Raw genomic sequence first — 20,450 nt, forward strand, 5'->3', positions numbered from 1 at the left:
TCTCTGTCCATCAACAACTCCCGGAGTTTACCCAAATTCATGTCCATCAAGTCAGTGATGCCATACAACCATTTCATCCTCTGTCGTCCCCTTCTCCTCTTGCCCCCAAACTTCCCCAGGATCAGGATCTTTTCCAGTCAGTCAACTCTTCACATGAGGTGGCCAAAGCATTGGAGTTTCAGCTTCAACATCAGTCCTTCCAATGGATTGATCAGTCCTTCCAGCACTGAGCTCCTTTAGGATGGACTGGTTGGATCTGCCTGCAGTCCAAGGGACTCTCAAGAGTCTTCTCCAACACCACAGTACAAAACATCAATTCTTCAGTGCTCAGCTTTCTTCAGAGTCCAACTCTCATATCCATGCATGATCACTGGAAAAACCATAACCCTGACTAGAGGGACCTTTGTTGGCAAAGTAATGTCTCTGCTTTTGAATATCCTGTCTAGGTTGATCATAACTTTCCTTCCAAGAAGTAAGTGTCTTTTAATCTCATGGCTGAAAGCACCATCTGCAGTGATTTTGGAGCCCCAAAAAATAAAGTCTGACACTGTCTCTACTGTTTCCCCATTTATTTGCCATAAAGCGATGGGATCAGATGCCATGACCTTAGTTTTCTGAATGTTGAGCTTTAAGCCAACTTTTTCACTCTCCTCTTTCACTTTCATCAAGAGGCTTTTGAGTTCCTCTTCACTTTCTGCCATAAGGGTGGTGTCATCTGCATATCTGAGGTTGTTGATATTTCTCCTGGCAATCTTGACACTAGCTTGTGCTTCGTTCAGCCCAGCATTTCTCATGATGTACTCTGCATATAAGTTAAATAAGCAGGGTGACAATATACAGCCTTGACATACTCCTTTTCCTATTTGGAACCATCTGTTGTTCCATGTCCAGTTCTAACTGTTGCTTCCTGACCTGCATATAGGTTTCTCAAGAGGCAGGTCATGCGGTCTGGTATGCCCATCTCTTTCAGAATTTTCCACAGTTTATTGTGATCCACACAGTCAAAGGCTTTCGCATAGTCAACAAAGCAGAAATAGATGTTTTTCTGGAACTCTCTTGCTTTTTTGATGATCCAGCGGATGTTGGCAATTTGATCTCTGGTTCCTCTGACTTTTCTAAAACCAATTTGAACATCTGAAAATTCACAGTTCATGTATTGCTGAAGCCTGGCTTGGAGAATTTTGAGCATTACTTTACTAGCGTGTGAGATGACTGCAATTGTGTGGTAGTCTGAGTATTCTTTGGCATTGCCTTTCTTTGAGATTGGAATGAAAACTGACCTTTTCCAGTCCTGTGGCCACTGCTGAGTTTTCTAAATTTGCTGTCATATGGAGTGCAGCACTTTGACAACATCATCTTTCAGGATTTTAAATAGCTCAACTGGAATGCCATCACCTCCACTAGCTTTGTTCGTAGTGATGCTTTCTAAGCCCCACTTGACTTCATAGTCCAGGATGTGTGGCTCTAGATGAGTGATCACACCATCGTGATTATCTGGGTCATGAAGATCTTTGTTGTACAGTTCTTCTGTGTATTCTCACCATCTCTTCTTAATATGTTCTGCTTCTGTTAGGTCCATACCATTTCTGTCCTTTATCAAGCCCATCTTTGCATGAAATGTTCCCTTGGTATCTCTAATTTTCTTGAAGAGATCTCTAGTCTTTCCCATTCTGTTGTTTTCCTCTGTTTCTTTGGATTGATCGCTGAGGAAGACTTTCTTATCTCTCCTGGCTATTCTTTGGAAATCTGCATTCAGACAGTTATATCTTTCCTTTCCTCCTTTGCTTTTTGCTTCTCTTCTTTTCACAGCTATTTGTAAGGCCTCCCCAGACAGCCATTTTTCTCTTTTGCATTTCTTTTCCTTGGGGATGGTCTTGATCCCTGTCTCCTGTACAATGTCATAAACCTCCGTCCATAGTTCATCAGGCACTCTAACAGATCTAGTCCCTTAAATCTATTTCTCACTTCCACTGTATAATCATAAGGGATTTTATTTAGGTCATACCTGAATGGTCTAGTGGTTTTCCCTACTTTCTTCAATTTAAGGCTGAGTTTGGCAATAAGGAGTTCATGATCTGAGCCACAGTCAGCTCCCAGTCTTGTTTTTGCTGACTGTATAGAGCTTGTCCATCTGTGGCTGCAAAGAATATAATCAATCTGATTTTGGTGTTGACCATCTGGTGATGTCCATGTGTAGAGTCTTCTCTCATGTTGTTGGAAGAGGGTGTTTGCTATGACCAGTGTGTTCTCTAGGCAAAACTCTATTAGCCTTTGCCCTGCTTCATTCCGTACTCCAAGGCCAAATTTGCCTGTTACTCCCAGTGTTTCTTGACATCCTACTTTTGCATTCCAGTCCTCTATAATGAAAAGGACATCTTTTGGGGGTGTTAGTTCTAAAAGGTCTTGTAGGTCTTCATAGAACCATTCAACTTCAGCTTCTTCAGCGTTACTGGTTGGGGCATAGGCTTGGATTACCGTGATATTGAATGGTTTGCCTTGGAAATGAACAGAAATCATTCTGTCGTTTTTGAGATTGCATCCAAGTACTGTATTTCAGACTCTTTTGTTGACCATGATGGCTACTCCATTTCTTCTAAGGGATTTCTGCCCACACTAGTAGATATAATGGTCATCTGAGTTAAATTCACCCATTCCAGTCCATTATTTTACATAAACAATTGTCTCACTCCACACTTGGACTGGAAGGCAGTAATGTCAGGAACTCAGTTTTGCTCAGTGCCTAGCTTAAAAGATACTGATGGTGAATAGACAACAGTGATCTGAAAGCATTTTTGTAATCTGTTAAAATGCACATTTTAGATATCTCCCTACGACCCTTTTTAAATTTTTCAAAAAATGTTTCTGAGTTCTAATTGACATGTAAAAACTACATACATTTAAAGTGCACAATTTGATAAGATTTGACATAGGTAAATATCCGTGAAAACATCATCATATCAAGACAGTAAATCTTGAGGGAGAATACCAAATAATCATTATTAATTTGCATTGTCAAGAGTTTTTTACATAAATGTGCTCACCATTATGTACTGATATTGGTGTGTTTCTATTACTCAGCTTACTTATTTTGCAACTCATGCATATAGTTATGTACATCGATATTTTGTTCTTTTTATTGCTGAGTGGTATCATATTGTTTGAATTGTGACATAATTTGTTTATCCATTGTTGATAAATAATTGGGTTGTTTCTAGGATTGGGCTATTACAAAATATCTGCTAAGAACATTGGACATATACCTTGTTTTCTCTCAAATGAATACATATTAGTGGAATGGTCCCATCACTCCATGGGAAATAGATGGAAAAACTGTGGAAACAGTGTCAGACTTTATTTTGGGGGGCTCCCAAATCACTGAAGATGGTGACTGCAGCCATGAAATTAAAAGACGCTTACTCCTTGGAAGAAAACTTATGACCAACCTAGATAGCATATTCAAAAGCAGAGGCATTACTTTGCCGACTAAGGTCTGTCTAGTCAAGGGTATGGTTTTTCCTGTGGTCATGTATGGATGTGAGAGTTGGACTGTGAAGAAGGCTGAGCGCCGAAGAATTGATGCTTTTAAACTGTGGTGTTGGAAAAGACTCTTGAGAGTTCTTTTTACTGCAAGGATCCAACCAGTCCATTCTGAAGTAGATCAACCCTGGGATTTCTTTGGAAGGAATGATGCTAAAGCTGAAACTCCAGTACTTGGTCACCTCATGCGAAGAGTTGACTCATTGGAAAAGACTCTGATGCTGGAAGGGATTAGGGGCAGGAGGAGAAGGGGACGACCGAGGATGAGATGGCTGGATGGCATCACTGACTTGATGGACGCAAGTCTGAGTGAACTCCGGGAGTTGGTGATGGACAGGGAGGCCTGGTGTGCTGCGATTCATGGGGTCACAAAGAGTCGGACATGACTGAGTGACTGAACTGAACTGACCATTACATAATAGGTATAAGTTTTAACTTTTTAACAAACTGCCAGACTGCTTTCCAAAGTTGTTGGGACATTTTACATTTCCACCAGCAGTGTATGAGAGTTCCAGCTCTTCTACTTCCTTGCTAATACTGGATATGGTCAGTCTATTTAATTTTTCATTCTAATAGGTATGAAGTACTATCTTTCTGTGACTTTGATTTACATTTCCCTAATGACTACTGTTGAGTATCTTTTCATGTGCTTATTGATCATCCATATATCTTCTCTGGTAAATTGTTCAAATCTTTGTACAATTTTTTAATTGGGTTGTTTTCTTACTGTTCAGTTAAAAGATAAATCTTAGGCATATTAAAATTTTTTAAGAGTTTATTTGAGAAAAAAATCAATTCAAATCAGGCAGCACTTTAACTTGAAAGTAGGAGCGCTCCCTCTGCAGAAATAAGAGGAAAGACTTTCATAGAGAAGATGCAGAATCAAAGGTAGGAAATCATTTGATTGGCTATCACTTAAGTGTTGGGTTTCCCTGTGGCTCAGCAGCAAAGAATCCACCTGCAATTCAGGAGACACGGGTTCAGTCCCTGGGTCACAAAGATCCTCTGGAGAAGGGCATGGCAAGCCACTCCAGTATTCTTGCCTGGAGAATCCCATGGACAGAGGAACCTGATGAGGCTGTAGTCCATAGCATCACAAAGAGTTGGACACAACTAAATGACTAAGCATGCATGCACACACAGCTTAAGTGTTTACTTTATTCTGAAAAGGTTTGTTGATTGGCAGTCCTTAGGTTTTTATTTCTTAACCTTGAGGTATTTGTAGGCTTAGGTTTTGGTTTGCTTACATAGGTTGCTAAGTATTAGAAGCACCTCAATCTAATGGCCTCCTTGTTCACTTTATTTAATAACTCCCCCATTTTGAACATCTTTGCATACATGAGAAATTGACCAAAAATTTGTTATTAGCAACTTTCCCACTCACCATCAGGGTTGTTTTTGTCTCATCATGAAACTCATAGGTTATAATGTCAGATTCATGGAAAAATTGTCTTTGCTGTTCATCTTGTTTCTGTTTGTCCAGGCACAGAGAGATCATCTGATTCACTGCTGATGGCTGCAAATGGGTATCTAAGACCCTTGAGAGAATACCATGCACCAGAGAGACTACAATAATGACTATCAGGAGAATAAAACCAACAGACTGAATTACTACTCTTAGCCAGAAGGCCTTATGAACCAAATCAGTTCATTATCAAATAAATCAGGAAATATACCTGAAGGAGTGTGAACTTGATTTAGCCAAATGGTGCGTTTGTTAATTTGTTGTATTTTGCTACAGTACCAGAGGTGTTGATGCAGGCACAGCAGGTGATATCTGCCATAGCACAGACTCCTCCTTGTTCAGCCAGTAAGTAATCTAAAGCAATCTGATCATCTAAAACCACCTTAGCAAGAAAGTCTAGTGACTTCTGTTGTACAGATGTGGCCTTAGCAATAGATTCAAGGATAATTTAGAGTTAAGGTATATTTTCTGGCCAAGCACTGACAAAGAGAAAGCATACATTGAGAAAAGGCAAAAAGAAATAAAGGTTTCATATTGAAGACGAAAATGTTGCTCTGAGATCTTTGGAAAGCTATCTACCTCAAGATGCCATCTGCCTCTGAGGAAGAACATCTCTAGTCAATTTTAATATTAGATCTCTAGCTGGTATATAAGTCCAAGAATCTGGAGAAGCCATTTGTAATTGGGCCATGCAGACACAAGGTTCAAGTCTGACTGCAGTCTGAATAGTGAGGAGGACAAGGTACAGCCCTTCCCAACAAAATTCAATGGCAAATATTGTTCTTAGTGATTCCAAATCAAAAGATGAGAGAAAAGTCAGACACATTAGTTTGGAGAGTCATAGCCAAATATTTAAGGAAATTAGAATAATTCAGGATCTAGTTTGGTGTACAGGTATATGACAAAACAATTGATAGGACCAGAATTTAATATCCACAAGACTGTGCTATAGTTTCCTACCGACACTTAATTTTCTTTTCTGTACAATCACCATCTTTTTTATCAGATACTCATAGTAAGACTCATTTGTTTTAAACTTGACCTGACTATTTGCATAAGTGAAGCAAAAATAGTGATTGACCCTATAGACTTTGTTTAAATCATCTTTGCTGGAACTTTTCATGAGGAATCTCAAATTGGACTTTTAAAATCTCTTGAGGCTAAGAAGCCAAGCCCAGAACACCATCAGACTTTGCCTGTGATCTCTATAGAGAGATACAGATAGAGAGATTTGGGTTAATTCCACTTTTCTCAAGGTCCCCAAAATATCCTGAGAGTTTTAGGGCTTCCAGGAAGTGACCTTTCTTCCTCACTTTGTAAGGCTTGGAATTCTGTAAACTAGTTTTCCAAGGGTCTTTATTGTTTCCAGAAATTCAACCTTAGTTCCTTTAAATTATCTGTACATATGTGATTTTACGCACATCATTTACAGAGAAGACATTCCAGTCAAAGTCTTAGTAATGTAATCAGTGTTTCTAATTGTGTCCTGTTACAAGTAAAACAAGTTCCTATTAAACTTATGCAAATAACTATATTACCCTGAAAATAAGAATATTCAATAATTTCTTGAATTCTAGAGGGATCAGGAAGGTGAAAAAATAAATGGTTCAATTCTGTTAACAAAATATATATGCCAAACTACTATAATTCGTAGATAGATTAAGAGAAGAGGAATCATTCTCTGCCAGGTCTTGTCCCTGTTTGTTGCCTTCACCATCTGCACTATGGCTTTCATAACCAGGCAATTCGTGCGTTCCATGTCCTCCTCCTCCACTGCCACAGCCTCAGCAAATAAAATCCTCGTCAAGCATGTGATGGTCATCAATGGTGGGCTGATGGGCTCCAGAATTGCCCAGGTTGCTGCAGCAACTGACCACACAGTAGTGCTGGTGGACCAAACAGAGGACATCCTGGCAAAATCTAGAAAGGGTATTGAGGAAAGTCTTCAGAAAGTGGCCAAAAAGTTTGCAGAAAACCCCAAGAGTGCTGATATTTTTGTGGCAAAGACCCTGAGCAGCATATCGCCCAGCATGGATGCAGCATCCATGGTCCACAGCACAGACCTGCTGGTAGAGGCCACTGTAGAGAATCTACAGGTGACGAATGAGCTCTTCAAGAGGCTAGACAAGTTTGCTGTGGAACACAAGTCTTTGCCAGCAACACTTCTTCATTGCAGATCACAAGCCTAGCCAACTCCACCACCAGACAGGACCAATTCACCAGGCTCCATTTCTTCAACCCAGTGCCTTTGATGAAGATTGTAGAGGTCATTAAAACACCAATGACCAGCCAGAAGACCTTTGAATCTCTGCTAGACCTCAGCAAAGCCCTGGGAAAGCATCCTGTTGCTTACAACAGAATAAAATACTTAGGAATATATTTACCTAAAGAAACAAAAGACCTATATATAGAAAACTATAAAACACTGATGAAAGAATCAAAGATGACACAAATGGAGAAAATACCATGTTCATGGATTGGAAGAATCAATATAGTGAAAATGAGTATACTACCCAAAGCAATCTATATATTCAATGCGATTCCTATCAAGCTACCAACGGTATTTTTCAGAGAACTAGAACAAATAATTTCACAACTTGTATAGAAATATAGAAAACATCTAAAAGCCAAAGCAATCTTGAGGAAGAAGAATGGAACTGGAGGAATCAACCTGACTGACTTCAGACTATATTACAAAGCAACAGTCATCAAGACAGTATGGTACTGGCACAAAGACAAAAATATAGATCAAGCGAACAAAATAGAAAGCCCAGAGATATATCCATGCACGCATGGACACCTTATCTTTGAAAAAGAAGGCAAGAATATACATGGAGAAAAGACAAACTCTTTAACAAGTGGTGCTGGGAAAACGGGTCACCCAACTGTAAAAGAATGAAACTAGAACACTTTCTAACACCATACACAAAAATAAACTCAAAATGGATTAAAGATTAAACATAAGATCAGAAACTATAAAACTCCTAGAGGAAAACATAGGCAAGGCACTCTCTGACATAAATCACAGCAGTATCCTCTATGACCCACCTCCCAAAGTAAAGGAAATAAAAGCAAAAATAAACAAATGGGGCCTAATTAAACCTAAAAGCTTTTGCACAACGAAGGAAACTATAAGCAAGGTGTGAAGACAGCCTTCGGAATGGGAGAAAATAATAGCAAATGAAGCAACTGACAAAGAATTAATCTCAAAAATATACAAGCAGCTCATGCAGCTCAATACCAGAAAAAGAAACGCTCCAATCAAAAAATGGGCCAAAGGACTAAACAGACATTTCTCCAAAGAGGACATGCAGATGGCTAACAAACACATGAAAAGATGCTCAGCATCACTCATTATCAGAGATATGCAAATCAAAACCACAATAAGGTACCATCTCACGCTGATCAGAATGGCAAAGTCTACAAACAGTAAATACTGGACAGGGTGTGGAGAAAAGGGAACCCTCTTACACTGTTGGTGGGAATGCAAACTAGTACAGCCACTATGGAGAACAGTGTGGAGATTCCTTTAAAAATTGGAACTCAAAGCCATACAACCCAGCAATCCCACTGCTGGGCATACACACTGAGGAAACCAGAATTGAAAGAGACATGTGTACCCCAATGTTCACCATAGCACGATTTACAATAGCAGGACATGTAAGCAACCTAGATGTCCATTGGAAGGCAAATGGAAAAGAAAGCTGTGGTACATAGACACAATAGAATATTCAGTTCAGTAGAGTTCAGTCACTCAGTCGTGTCTGACTCTTTGCGACCCCATAAATCGCAGCACACCAGGCTTCCCTGTCCATCACCAACTCCCGGAGTTCACTCAGACTCACATCCATCAAGTCAGTGATGACATCCAGCCATCTCATCCTCTGTCGTCCCCTTCTCCTCCTGCCCCCAATTCCTCCCAGCATCAGAGTCTTTTCCAATGAGTCAACTCTTCACATGAGGTGGCCAAAGTACTGGAGTTTCAGCTTGAGCATCATTCCCTCCAAAGAAATTCCAGGGCTGATCTCCTTCAGAATGGACTGGTTGGATCTCCTTGCAGTCCAAGGGACTCTCAAGAGTCCTCCAACACCACAGTTCAAAAGCATCAATTCTTTGGTGCTCAGCCTTCTTCACAGTCCAACTCTCACATCCATACATGACCACAGGAAAAACCATAGCCTTGATTAGACTGACCTTAGTCAGCAAAGTAATGTCTCTGCTTTTGAATATGCTATCTAGGTTGGTCATAAGTTTTCTTCCAAGGAGTAAGTGTCCTTTAATTTCATGGCTGCAGTCACCATCTGCAGTGATTTTGGAGCCCAAAAAAATAAAGTCTGACACTGTCTCCACTGTTTCCCCATTTATTTGCCATGAAGTGATGGGACCAGATGCCATGATCTTCATTTTCTGAATGTTGAGCTTTAAGCCAACTTTTTCACTCTCCTCTCACTTTCATCAGGAGGCTTTTGAGTTCCTCTTCATTTTCTGCCGTAATGGTGGTGTCATCTGCATATCTGAGGTTGTTGATATTTCTCCCAGCAATCTTGATTCCAGCTTGTGTTTCTTCCAGTCCATCGTTTCTCATGATGTACTCTGCATAGAAGTTAAATAAGCAGGGTGAAAGTATACAGCCTTGATGTACTCCTTTTCCTATTTGGAACCAGTCTGTTGTTCCATGTCCAGTTCTAACTGCTGCTTCCTGACCTGCATACAGATTTCTCAGGAGGCAGGTCAGGTGGTCTGGTATTCCCATCTCTTTCAGAATTTTCCACAGTTTCTTGTGATCCACACAGTCAAAGGCTTTGGCATAGTCAATAAAGCAGAAATAGGTGTTTGTCTGGAACTCTCTTGCTTTTTTCTTGATCCAGGGGATGTTGGCAATTTGATCTCTGGTTCCTCTGCCTTTTCTAAAACCAGCTTGAACATCAGGAAGTTCATGGTTCACATATTGCTGATGCCTGGCTTGGAGAATTTTGAGCATGACTTTACTAGCATGTGAGATGAGTGCAATTGTGTGGTAGTTTGAGCATTCTTTGGCATTGCCTTTCTTTGGGATTGGAATGAAAACTGACTTTTTCCAGTCCTGTGGCCACTGCTGTTTTCCAAATTTGCTGGCATATTGAGTGCAGCACTTTGACAGCATCATCTTTCAGGTTTTGAAATAGCTCAACTGGAATGCCATCACCTCCACTAGCTTTGTTTGTAGTGATGCTTTCTAAGGCCCACTTGACTTAACATTCCAGGATGTCTGGCTCTAGATGAGTGATCACACCATCGTGATTATTCAGGTCGTGAAGATCTTCTGTGTATTCTTGCCACCTCTTCTTAATTTCTTCTGCTTCTGTTAGGTCCGTACCATTTCTGTCCTTTATCGAGCCCATCTTTGCATGAAATGTTCCCTAATAGTATGTTTAATGTTCTTGAAGAGATCTCTAGTCTTTCCCATTCTGTTGTTTTCCTCTATTTCCTTGCATTGATCACTGAAGAAGGCTTTCTTATCTCTTCTTGCTATTCTTTGGAACTCTGCATTCAGATGCTTATATCTTTCCTTTTCTCCTTTGCTTTGCGGTTCTCTTCTTTTCACAGCTATTTGTAAGGCCTCCCCAGACAGCCATTTTGCTTTTCTGCATTTCTTTTCCTTGGGGATGGTCTTGATCCCTGTCTCCTGTACAATGTCATAAACCTCCGTCCATAGTTCATCAGGCACTCTATCTATCAGATCTAGGCCCTTAAATCTATTTTTCACTTCCACTGTATAATCATAAGGGATTTGATTTAGGTCATACCTGAATGATCTAGTGGTTTTCCCTACTTTCTTCAATTTAAATCTGAATTGGGTAATAAGGAGCTCATGATCTGAGCCACAGTCAGCTCCTGTCTTGTTTTTGTTCACTGCATAGAGCTTCTCCATCTTTGGCTACATAGAATATAATCAATCTGATTTTGGTGTTGACCATCTGGTGATGTCCATGTGTAGAGTCTTCTCTTGTGTTGTTGGAAGAGGGTGTTTGCTATGACCAGTGCATTTTCTTCACAAAACTCTATTAGTCTTTGCCCTGCTTCATTCCACATTCCAAGGCCAAATTTGCCTGTTACTCAAGGTGTTTCTTGACTTCCTACTTTTGCTTTCCAGTCCTCTATAATGAAAAGGACATCTTTTTTGGGTGTTAGTTCTAAAAGGTCTTGTAGATATACACAATGGAATATTACTCAGCGATTAAAAAGAACACATTTGAATCAGTACTAATGAGGTGAATGAAACTGAAGCCTATTATACAGAGTGAAGTAGGTCAGAAAGAAAAACATCAATACAGTATATTAACACATATATATGGATTTAGAAAGATGGTAACAATGACCCTATATGCGAGACAGCTAAAGAGACACAGATATAAAGAAGACTTTTGGACTCTGTAGGACAAGGCAAGGGTGGGATGATTTGAGAGAATAGCATTGAAATATGTATATTACCGTATGTGAAACAGATCACCAGTCCAAGTTTGATACATGAAATAGGGCACTCAAAGCCAGTGCACTGGGACCACCCTGAGGGATGGGATGGGAAGGGAGGTGGGAAGGGGGTTCAGGATGGGGGACGCATGTACACCCATGGCTGATTCATGTCAGTGTATGGCAAAAACCACTACAATATTGTAAAGCAATTAGCCTCCAATTAAAATAAGTAAATAAATTTTTAAAAATATAGAGGAGGGATCAGGTTGGGAAAAAAAAAATAAATGTTTCAATTCTGTTAACAAAAGTATATATGCCAAACTACTATAATTCATAGATAGATTAAGAGAAAAGAGGAAAAGATTTCCTTAAACTTAGAAAGCCAAAACATTAAAGAAACAGCAATCTTTCTAACAAAAACTCATGAAAACTTACAATCATCCTTATCTGTTCAGTCAATCCATGGTTATTAATTCTTGTGCTTGAATCTAGATTTTCCTATAAGGTTCTAGAAATTATTACCCAGTTCAGCGATATGATCATAAAGTTATCAGAAATCTGTATTCTAGGATATTTAGCAGAGTCCTTTCAGTAAATCTCTCTGAAAACAAAGTCTTCTATAAAAGCATGAAAATAAAACAATAACTGTCTACAAAACACTTTGAAAAAAACAGCAATGTTTAAACATATGATGAGAGTTTGATATAAAACTATAGTTATTTCTGTAGCATACAACAGTTTAACATAACAATTGAGCAATGAGAGTATTGACCAATTTCTATGAACTGCAATTTCTGGAGTATCTATATTAGTAACATATATCTGTACACATATAACCTGAGGTTTATCATCACTTCTTATTTGATAATGCCTCTTTGGTAAATTATTAACATACCAAATAAACCTAATCAGTTCAATATCTGTCTTGCACAAGGTAAGACACAAAACCTTTGAGATTCCTCAGGGACCCCCCAGGAATTCTCAAAGTTAGTTTACTGTCAAAAAGATTCCATTTAGAATATGATTTAGGGAAGTTGTCAAAAGGGCAAAAGGCTTTTATATTTGATTATGTAAAACCACAGGTAATTATGAAATAAGACTCAATTATTTATTTAACCAAAATGACAGTGCTGCTGCTGCTGCTGCTACATTGCTTCAGTCATATCTGACTCTGTGCGACCCCATAGACGGCAGCCCACCAGACTCCCCCGTCCCTGGGATTCTCCAGGCAAGAACACTGGAGTGGGTTGCCATTTCCTTCTCCAATGCATCAAAGTGAAAAGTGAAAGTGAAGTCACTCAGTTGTGCCCAACTCTTAGCAAACCCATGGACTGCAGCTTACCAAGGCCTCCATCCACAGGATTTTCCAGGCAATAGTACTGGAGTGGGGTGCCATTGCCTTCTCCAAAAGTGACAGTAGAAGATCTTAAAGGCAAATACAGAAGGTTATATGGTTGTTAAAAAAAATTTTTTTTCTCTTAATATTGAGAAAACTCAGTTCTCCCAAGTAATCTAAGTCTTGATAAAGACGGTATGAAGCCTAGAAAAGTTATTTTGGTAAGACATTCAAAATCTATGCTTTTCAAGCAGACTACTCAAAGGGTAAAGAAAAACCCTTTCAGAATCACTGTCAAGAGCAGACCAATAGTCCAAATAAACCATTCTTTTAACATAGAGACAACCAAATTCTAATTTTGTCAGGATATTTTTATATTAAGACTCATTCTTAAAATACTTAAACAAATCTAACACAATCTTAGCCATCTTGACCATTCATAAAATTTCTTTTCCAAGACTCCTTTTCCATAAATCTTCTATAACCTTTTTATATTCATTCAGGTTATTGTCCTATATTTTTTCCTCCTTCTTAATCTGGAACAACCAGTCATCCTACTTAGGGCAAAACGATTTTTTACCTTAACCACAACATGCCGTTTATACCTTGGCTTATCCAAAAAACGTGTTCTACTTTTCTTATGTATTTTTCAAACACAGTTACTTCCTTTTATCCTTTTTATTTCTAGAAGTTTTAATTACATGTATTGATTATAATTTTTGGCTGTCAGAAACAAAAATATCTTAAATTCCTCTAACAAAATACCAAAAGTAGATTAACTTTTGTTCAGTAATTAATGCTTCAGTATTTTATATTTTTGGAAACAATCTAGATACCCAATGAATATGCTTTATTTAACTTAATATAACTTTAATGTTTCAAGTTACCAAAAAGATTTTGGAAACTATTTTTATGTAAAGATACCATAAAACATAATTATTATTGTAAAGTTTTTAAATGAATGTTTATTTTTATTTACTCTTATTTAAATTCTTATTCTTAACAATTACATTTGGGTTACTCATAAAAATTTCATGAGACAGTAAACCACCATCATCATAAGTAATTTTTCTTGCTGACAAACTTTATAACACATAACATGAGCTTATCTGACTTTTGGGAAATCCAAGTAGAACAAAAGTTTCATGTCTGCATTATATTTAATCTTGATAACTCTGAAGACATGCCTATTTTAATTAAAGCAACACCTAAACCAGTTTTTATTTGCTAAAGATTATTCCAAATCATGAGAACTTGAAAGCCATTTGAGTTATTTTCTATAATTCAGAGGGAATACTTAATTTATATATATGTTTATTTTTCCTTAAGCCAATTAAATAGAGCTCTTTTACAAATTTTGGAAACACTATCAACGGGTAGAAAAATCACACATCTATAACATACGTATATAGACATACATAAACATATAGACAGACTCAAACAGAGATCCTACAGATTTCATTTTAAAATTTTAGTCATGAGACAAGTACAATAATGCAAAACTCACTAGTTTATAAAAGAACAGTTGAATCTGAATTATGTTTCAGGAAGATGAAAATAATTTGAAGTTTCCTGCTCAAAAGGCTTAAGCTTTCTACTAATATTTGTGGAGAAGACTTTTAACAATTTTATTCACCTAGTTTCCAGATAGCTTCCTTTTTCCTTCTGATAAGAATTACCCCCACAGAAGTTTGCATTTCAAAGAGATGGCTCTTGGTTCTTAGAGAAGACCTGGTAGAACATTTACACCTCAAAGGCACAGAGAAAGGATGTAAGTTCCTCCAAAAGGACTTTTGTTTCCTAAGTCAAGACCTTTTTTACAATATCTGCAGACCTTTGAGATGAATAGGGGATGTTTGGGGATTGGTAAAAAGGATAGGTGAGCTTTGAATTGCTCCTAGAGCTACAATTCTGTTCTTCTATAGTTAGTCCATTTGTAAGGTAAATACTGCTGCTGCTACTGCTGCTGAGCCGCTTCCGTCACGTCCCACTCTGTGCGACCCCAGAGACGGCAACCCACCAGGCTCCCCCATCCCTGGGATTCTCCAGGCAAGAACACTGGAGTGGTTTGCCATTTCCTTCTCCAATGCATGAAAGTGAAAAGTGAAAGTGAAGTCGCTCAGTTGTGTTCGACTCTTCGCGACCCCATGGACTGCAGCCCACCAGGCTCCTCCGTCCATGGGATTTTCCAGGCAAGAGTACTGGAGTGGGAAGGCAAGTACAGTTGTTTTTAATTCCTCAGAGAATTGAGTTGCAACCTGGATGATATCAAGGAATTGTCCCACCCAAGGAACTATATTATCTTCAATTTGCTTATATATAACGTAAAAGAATTCCATCTAAGATGGAAATCAAAAGATTTCTGTGTTCTAGATTTAGAGTTATGTGTCTTTGGAATGCTTCAGTAAATTGTTTCACAATGGCTTCAAAAGTAAATTCTTCTTCAGTGGTTTTGTTTTGTTTTCCCCTTGTGGGCATGTAATTTCTTTCTAAGTTAGGGGGAAAGGCCTTTAAAATTTTTCTATCAAACTTTGAATATCAGTTTCCAGTTTGCCCAACTTCTGCCCATAGAATTCATGTTTAAAAAAGCTTTCAAATATGTTTTTACCAGGTTCTACTTGGGACAAACAGTAAATATTCCTGGCAGTATTGAACTTTTTTCTTTTTTTAAAAAAAAAAGGTATATATTTATTAAGTTACCCAAAACCGAACCAAGTAAGGCTTATCCATGGATACAAGAGGCATTACCTAAGAGGGTGCAAAAGATGCAGCCTCCCCAAGATCCAGAACCACTGCTAAAGAGAACCAAAAGGCGGCATGATTTAGCCATTTCCCATGAGATGGGCAACAGTTCACAGGGTACTAACCACAAATGGCAGAAAGCCAAGTTCTAAGGACACCAAACAATACAAAGAAGAAAAAATAGCCCTCCTTGGGAGGGAAAGAACCTATAACCAAAAGATACTCCAAAAACAAGTGTCAGGAGTCTGAATTTGAAAAGAAAAGGACAACATGAAATTTTACCTTCCTCTCTCAACCAGGCCCTATAGACAGAGATTTGAAACAGCCGACTTTCATAAAAGCTCTTACCCTTCACCAGCTTCTGCCAGTTTTCCTCGGATTCCATCTGCAAGCTCCAGACCAAGTGGGATGTCTCAGCAGGTCCCATCTTGGTCACCAGAAACTGTAGAGGAGAAAAAAACATTTTTCTCTTTACCCTTTACATTGAATTCTTGGCTAAGATCCCTGTTTCTCTAGGGCATCAAGTAAATTGATAAGCTTATCTAGGTTAAAAGTTTCCTACTGTGGCTACTGTAATTAAGATTATCTTCAGTAAGTTTAATCTACTTGTTCAAACACAAGTGGAGCCATAATTTTTATACAGATAGTTAGCCAGAGTCCCAGGTGGAGGAGTCTCAGAGATTTTGTACTCATAGGAACCCATATTCTCTCTCTTTTTTTTTGCCCCCCTTGAAACAAAGTTTTGATTACCTGAGGCCTAACACTGGACCAAGTACATTTTAAGTTAGATGCAGCTCAATCTTGGATGCTGTTCAGAAAAAGAAGTGTGCATATAAAGTCTGAGAGCTCAAAATCTGTGGGGCTCAGTGAAACCAATGACTGTGGGACCCTCCTAGGCACAAACCCTTTCTGTGTCCTCCATTTCTTATTTTCAGGGAAAAGATTTCAGCCTTCTTCCCTGAGCTCCAAAGGGCAGATTCAAAAGGCTGCTCATCAAGGAATGGAGTGAATGCAGGAACAAGGGAAGAGCAGCCAAGAAATAAAAGTGCAGCCTTGAGACAGGGTCCTGGTTTCTCTTCAAGGAATATATACAACTATATCTTTGAGTTCTTCTGTTGGAACGAAGGCCCCCAGCCAGGTCAAGGATGGTGACTTCAGGCTGAATGCAAAATTCTTGGAGCACAACCCTGTTAGCTCACCTCCAACCAATGAGAAGAAAGTCACACACCTTATAGCCCTCTCCCCAAATTTTGCCTGTAAAAACTTCTCCCCCCCAGAAAAGGGAACCCTCTTGCACTGTTGGTGGGAATGTAAATTGATACAGCCACTATGGAAGACAATATGGAGATTCCTTAAAAAAAACTAGGAATAAAACTAACATATGACCCAACAATCCCACTGCTGAGCCTATACTCTGAGGAAACCATAACTGAAAAAGACACATGTACCACAATGTTCATTGCAACTCTAGGACATGGAAGCAACCTAGATGTCCACTGATAGAAGTATGGATAAAGAAACTGTGGTGCATATATACAATGGAATATTATTTGGCCATGAAAAGCAATGAATTTGAGTCAGTGCTAATGAGGTGGATGAACCTAGACCCTATTATACAAAATGAAGTAAGTCAGAAAGAGAAAAACAAATATCATATATTAAGGCATATACACGGAATCTAGAAAGATGGTACTGATGAACCCATTTGCAGTGCAATAATGGAGACGCAGACATAGAGAACAGAGTTATGGAAATGGGGTGGGGTACGGGGAAGAAAGAGTGAGACAGACGGAGAGAGTAGAGTGGAAATATATACACTACCATATGTGAAAATAGAGAGCCAGTGGGAATTTGCTGTGTGACTCAGGGAACTCGAACTGGGGCTCTGTAACCATCTAGAGGCAGAGTGGGATGGAGTAGGAGGTGGGAGGGAGGTTCAAGAGGAAAGAGACATATGTATACCTATTGATTCATGGCTGATTCATGTTGATATACAGCAGAAACCAACACAATATTATAAAGCAACTATCCTTCAAAAATAAATAAATAAATGATTTTTAAAAAAAACTTCTCCAAACTCACTGGGGAGTTAAGAAGTTTTGAGCACAAGCCACCCATTCTCCTTTCACGGCTCTGCAATAAACCTTTCCCTGCTCCAAATTCTAACATTTGGTTTCTTTGGTCTCACTGCGCATCAGGCACAAACCTGTGTTCAGTAGCACAAATATCTGGAAAGGACTTACTGTGATCTTCAAGAGCAGGAAGAGAACAGTGGGCACAAAGGGCGCAGGGACTTTCTTATGCCTGCTCTATGCTTGTTGCTGCTGGAGGCCATCAGGGCTCTCCACTTACGGCACCAGAACAATGAAAAGATGAACTAAAGCATACTAAACATTTTAAGGGTTTACTTAAGCAAAAACCTATTTAAATCAGGTGATGCCAGATGCGAAGTGCTTAGGAATATTCCATCAATAAGAGCAAGGGTATAGACTTATAGAGAAAGAGCAGAAGCAAAGCCATGAAATTACTTGATGAGACAATGGTTAAGCCTTTGCCTCATTTGGAAAAAGGTTAGTTGGTTGTTTGTAACTGGTAGTTCTTAGGTGTTGATTTCTTAACCTTGAGGCATTTATAGGCTTAGGTTTTGGTTTGCTTATGTAGGCTGCTAAGGCATCGAGACCAACTCAGCTTAATGGCTTTCTTGTTTAATTAAGCTAACAATATATTCCACTTACAAGTTCTTTATCAGATATGTGGTTTGCAAATATTTTCTTCCAGTCTGTGACTTTTATTTTCCTACTCTTATGAAGGAGTCAAAGTTTTTTATTTTGGTAAAATGCAGTGTTTTAATGGATCATGCTTTTAGTGATATATCTCAGCAATCTTTGTCTAACCCCAAGATCATAAAGATTTCTTATAGAAGTTTTATAGTTTTAGGTTTCTATTGGTATGACTTCAAGTTCATTAATCTTAGTTTATTATCACTGCCATGTCAAACTATTATATGTATAATGTCAGGGTAAAATAACAATAGATTCAGGAATGCAAGGAATCAGAAGTTTTACTTCCCATGCATCTGTGTTTAAGATGGTATCATAGGACATGGAATCCTGGGGAAAGGAGCCAACACAAAGTAAAAATAACAAAAAGTCCTAGATTAAGCCTTGTACAAAAGATCTAGCCTAGATCAGAGCAAGAAGAAAGAGGGAGAAGGAAGGTTTCCAGAAGAAAGGGGGAATAAGGGAGTAGAAGGATACTGAAAGATTATTGGATATACTGGATTATTTGAAAAATATTATAGTTATACGTTGGATAAGTTTTTATATCAAAGGAGAAAAGTTTATAAAGAACATAAAGAAAGAAAATTTAAAAGCTGAGCAATAATTAACTGCACAAAAAAGCAAAATTTTGTACAAGAAAGGAAGTCTAATAATACTGTGACATATATTTTGACAATGAAAAATATTTACTTACTTGTAATAATATACAAACTGTCAGGTAATTAACCAAAAAATGTACTATAGCTCAATTTGGAGAATGGGTAAGTTGGGAAAGGAATTCTAGGGAGGTAAATCCTCAAATATCACCAGAGAACATTAAGAAATAGTGTCTAAAATTTTAAAAACCAACAATGTAAGTGTACTTCTTAGAAGTACAGATGTAAATGCCCGAAGTTAACAGCCGAAGTATCTGAACTGATTGCTTCCGGGCTATGGGACGGCAGGGAGGAGGTTTCTGTGGAAGGCTGGAGCTAAGGAACTCTCTCAGAGAGTGAAGAAAGAAAACCAAAGACTGGAAGGTGCTTTATTTTTTCAATGATGTACATATATTACTTTGTTCTCAAAATTTCATTTTTTAAAAGAGTGGTTAATTCAAGCATTTACTTTTCAACTGCTTGCCACTGAGTCTTATAAAAGAGCCTTTGGCTAAAGGAGATCAACAGGGCAATATGGCCACCCAGGGTGAAGCCACTTCCACAGTGTTCACCTCTTCCTTCAACTTGTGGGAACATCTCATCTTCCATTTCCTCTTCTGGGCCTCTTTGCCTTCTATTCCCATCTCGGCAATCTTCCCCACCCTAAAGGAGTCCCTGAGAGGCCACTCGGCTCTAAAATTGGAACAAATCACTGCCTTCACAGGGCAAGTTATGCTTCTGACAGGGTGAACTGCACGAGCGCAGGGTGTGGAAGTTGTGGATTATACTCAAAATGCAGCCAGTTTATGGGAAGTGGTGACATCCCAGGAGATGCAGTTCTGCTGCGGGCAGATGCAGTTCTCTTAGGGTTGCTGGGTGATGGGAACTTCACTATGGTCTTGTCTGGCTACTCTGTTCGGGCGGGGTGGGGGTGGGGGGGTGGTTGGGAAAAACAGCCCAGTTCAGACAATGCAGCAGCTGCCTTGACTAAGAATAGAATCCCATGTTTGATTTGAATTAGCCATTTGAAACAAGAGCAAAACAGCTCTGAAAGTACTACCATCTGTTTTCCTTTAAGGCTGGGTCATAAATAACAAGATGAAAATATATTTCCTGTTCTGGATTTGTGACCTGAACTGCCTTCTGCTGTGTTGTCACTGACCGCTTCTGCTATCCACGCATACGACATTCAACAGGCAGCTGTTGGCTGCTGGCTGTAAGGTGGTTAGAATTTGTTGGTTTGTTTTTCAGTGTCTATATATGAAGACCTCCTTTATTTCACCCCTCACTTTTTAAATAAGGAAATATAAATAAATTATCCTCTGTATATTTTTTAAAAAGCAATTCATACCAAATAGCCATGTGACCAAACTGCTGCTATTGCCAAGCACAACACTTTTGCTGAAGATTCCGGCCTGGTGGAAGGGTATCTTCCAGGTCAAGGTCAAAGTGAACCAGGAAGTAAGGGAGAAGACAGGGAACTCTTTGCATCTAGAACTCAT

General features: G+C 38.8%; 1 pseudogene; it reads left to right on the forward strand.

Moving 5' to 3' along the window:
* Nucleotides 1-6,726: 6,726 nt before the first annotated feature.
* Nucleotides 6,727-20,450, forward strand: part of LOC138089592 (hydroxyacyl-coenzyme A dehydrogenase, mitochondrial pseudogene) — a 53,332-nt pseudogene continuing 39,608 nt past the window's right edge.

Source organism: Capricornis sumatraensis, chromosome 13, assembly GCF_032405125.1.
Source record: "Capricornis sumatraensis isolate serow.1 chromosome 13, serow.2, whole genome shotgun sequence".
NCBI lineage: Eukaryota > Metazoa > Chordata > Mammalia > Artiodactyla > Bovidae > Capricornis > Capricornis sumatraensis.